Source organism: Chinchilla lanigera, unplaced genomic scaffold (assembly GCF_000276665.1).
Source record: "Chinchilla lanigera isolate Chin_1 unplaced genomic scaffold, ChiLan1.0 scaffold00088, whole genome shotgun sequence".
Lineage (NCBI taxonomy): Eukaryota > Metazoa > Chordata > Mammalia > Rodentia > Chinchillidae > Chinchilla > Chinchilla lanigera.
In genome coordinates, this window is record NW_004955489.1 from 236,675 (window position 1) to 240,364 (window position 3,690).

General features: G+C 46.2%; 1 pseudogene; it reads right to left on the minus strand.

Moving 5' to 3' along the window:
* Positions 1–3,144, minus strand: LOC102019705 (annotated as a pseudogene).
* Between the last annotated feature and the right edge of the window lie 546 nt (positions 3,145–3,690).

Genomic DNA, 3,690 nt, shown 5'->3' on the forward strand with positions numbered 1-3,690 from the left:
AACACTTCCAGACTTTAATTTTTATGGCACACTTTTAAAAAGGAAAATCAAATAAAACACTGGGTGCTAATCAAAACAAATGCCATGCCTCCTCGGTCACTCCGTAGCATAAGAAAAAGCTGTCAAAGCATGTCCAGCTACCCAATAAGTCTTACTAGGAGAGGTCTATGTGCACGGGGGAGGGCTTGGCACAGCTGATAATCCAAAATGATCTCTATGGAAACAGGCGTGGCAAGGTCCTAGTTTCCTGGCCTAGAGGGCTGGGCAGAGTAGAAGCAGAAGCTCCAGAGTGACTGAGACTGTCAGTAACCTGCCTTGCCCTTAGAGAAGGAGGAGCCAGGTTCTTACTTTAGAGATGGTAGGGGCCAGAGCTCACCCATGTCACATGCTTTAGTTCTGGTCATCCGTGGGCATCTCCTACCAGGCGGGGGAAGTGAGCTGTTTAGGAAGGGATCACCTCTTAGCTTTTAAAGTCTTAATTTATGTTTTAACTTCAAACATATTTTTAGTGCCTCAGATACAATTTAATCTTCAGTCTTTAAAGGCTGCTTGAAACAAAAGTACACTATTTTGTTGTTGTTAAGCTTCTTGATCTTCTCGTAGTCAGTTTCTCTGAGTCTCCAAGTTTTGCCCTAATTTAAGAGTCCACAGACTTCATCAAACCATCCATGCTCATGGATTCCAGGCTTTCAAGAGGGAAGCCTAAGGCTCAGCTCCAGATAAGCAGTGCTAGCATCCCCGGTGCCCCTGACACCTAAATGGGACTGGGTAATGATTCATCTCCTCCTGCCAGGTGCTGGAGCAGCACCCCACTGTGAACATTTATGCTGGGCCAAGGCTTCTTGGCCTTGCCCTGCTCTAGGAGAATACTGGGCACAATCTTATACAGTGGAGTGACCAGCTTACGCATGGGTCACTGAACAAGTGTTTCAGAGCAAACTTGCTGACAGGAATCCTGGATCAGCCTTCCTTAGTGCCACACAGCCATAGCCTGCAACAACCTGTCCCAGATTTGGTCTCATAACCTCTCATTTGACACATCTTTGTGAACTTCCTTTTGTCGTTGTCTTAGTCAGGCAAGCACTCCCTGATTCACCAGTCTATATAGAGGCACTGCCAGCCCAGGCATGGTTGCTGCAAATGACAGGCAAGGCTCTGAAAAGGCACAGCCTACCAAGTAGCTGGCATGGGTCCTTACAGTGCCACCTTCATGGTCACTGTGGATGGTGAGGTGTAAGCGCGTGGGCTCTGTGAACTGAGCATCAGTGTAGCCTAACATGTTGGTGAAACCAGGGGACCAGTCCAGCTGAGATCAACAGCCCCAATACTGCTGCCCGTGAGGTAAAGATTCCAGTAGATTTTTCTGCAATACAAGGTGGCTTTGCAATCAGATCCACACAGTCTTCCTGAATCAACCCCCAGGACTTGGTTTGGTCAATGCCTCTACATATGCGCAGGAGAAGTTACTTTCACTGTTGCGGGCTGTAATAGCTGCACTTAGTTGAGACGTGGGGTATAGATTGGTAGGACAGTTGTCCAGCATAGTGACCACATGAGGTAGTACTGCTGCCCTCTTTGCCCACTCTTGTGACAGCCAGTTACTAACAGCCAGAATAAACCTTCAGCAGGGGCTCTTCCCCACCCTTACCCCTGGGCAGCAGTTTCTGGCATTCAGGGATGCTGTGGCCTTAGACATGGATGCCTTCATCAGCATGAAGAACTGGTGCTTCATATCCCAGTCCCTTTGTGCCTCTCATGCTACCACACCTCATGCCCACAGTGACTTGGCCACTATAGTCTTGCTATGTTGCTCTCTGATGGCATTAGTTCTGGATGGTTCCTTAGGTATCAGATTAGCCAGTGTCTTTCAAAGTTATGGATGAAGCACTGGCATTCTGGGCAGCAAGAACAAGACAGGATGAGTTCTTGGATCCCGGCTGCAGCGAGCAGAGCCATGGCGGGCGAACCCCAGGTCTGGTGGAAAGGGAAGGAGGAGGAGAGAATGATAGCAGGAACAGAAGCCATGCCAAGCAGTGGGCGAGGTTGAAAAGGATATATTCTTACAACCACAACTTGACCTGAAAGAAAAATTATGAAAAGTAAGTTTAGGTCGAAATTGAACTGTACCGCCTCTTAAAATGGGATGCAAACACTACGGATTTCAATTATTTTTACTTTCTTTTTAACCTTCTTTTAGAAGATAAAAAAATCTCTCTTCTCTTGATCTCATCGACTCTTCTCCACACTTTCCCTGGGCTTTTCCACAAATGTATCGTTTTATGACATTTTATTTGGATTGATGTGTAAGGTTGGAAATCATGTAAACAAATTGATAATATGTAGAGCAGGTTATATTGAAGATAAGAACAATTCCAAAAATAGTTGTCTGCCTCTGTGTTTTTGCTCTCCCAATAACAAAACACACTGCCTTTAATTATAGCTTGAGACAGTGTGGGTGTGTTGAAATATTTAATCTCTGAGTAATGACTGGATTTTAGTTTCCTAATTGGCATCTATGTGTTTAGTATCTCTGCCAAAGCCTAAATCTAAGAATGGGCACACAATACAAGATATGGACTCTGTGGTAAATACTTTAGATACCTGCCACCTTAGCTCTAGAGCAATAATGTTACAACAAAGAAGGAAAAGTTAAGCATCATATTTTACAATTCCAGATTTTTAATGCCTGATCAACAACCTGCTAGGGTTTACAAATAATCCACAAGTTTGTGTGACTGGTAGCACACCATGAAGAATAATAGTGGGCCCCAAAGAAGCCCTTGGCTTTGAGAACAAGTCTTGCTCATTCTTGAATGATATTTCAGACACCTGGGAGTAGTTCCCAGGAGATAATGCTCCACCCACATTGGGTGACTTATTTAAAACCTTGTAAAACCAGCTTGCAAAGGCTGAAAGAGTAGGTTAGGTGAAGAAATTATCAGGTTGAACTCCATCTGCCAAAATTTGTGTTTTCCTAGGTGAAGAATCGAGAGAAATGTCATTTGGGCATTCCCCCCGCCCATTATCTCAGCGTCATACTGTTTGAAACCAGATACCATTCATCTTTGCAACACACCTCTTCAGGGAGGCCACGAGAAGCCTGCGGGCACGGGGCCAGCAGCTCTGAGTCCCTGAATAATGCATGTTCCCTTTGGTCATTTCACCCAGCCTACCTTTATTCAGAGGTGAAGGTGGAGCAAGAGATGGAATTACAGAACCCAGCTGTTCCACCCACTGAGAAGGGTGCTTCCATGAGCAGCCAAACCCTCAACTGTGCACAGGCTCTGAGGGCAAGTAGCCAGAATTGTTCCCTTCAGATGAAGACAGAGAGGAAGGGGTTCTGCTTTTCCAGTCTGGTTACAGTGGCGAGGCAGATGTCCTCCTCCTCCGACAGCAGTGTCTTCGGCTGTGAGTAGGACCCAGGGCCGGGTACAGCATTGCATGAGAAGCACTGGAGCTCTGTGGTCACTGAGAGGCCAAGATCTTCACCAGCCTCTGAAAATGCAAAGAGCATGAACAGCTGCATATATTGGACTCACATAGAACCTTTTTGCACTAAGACAATGCAGTAGATGACTAAGGAGGCCACTCCCAAATGCTGAACCTCACTGTGGCTTGCTTAATAGGATCAGAACAATGCGCTCTTGCCTGGCTGGGCTTGCCGGCCCCCTCCTGAGTGCAGGCCAACAG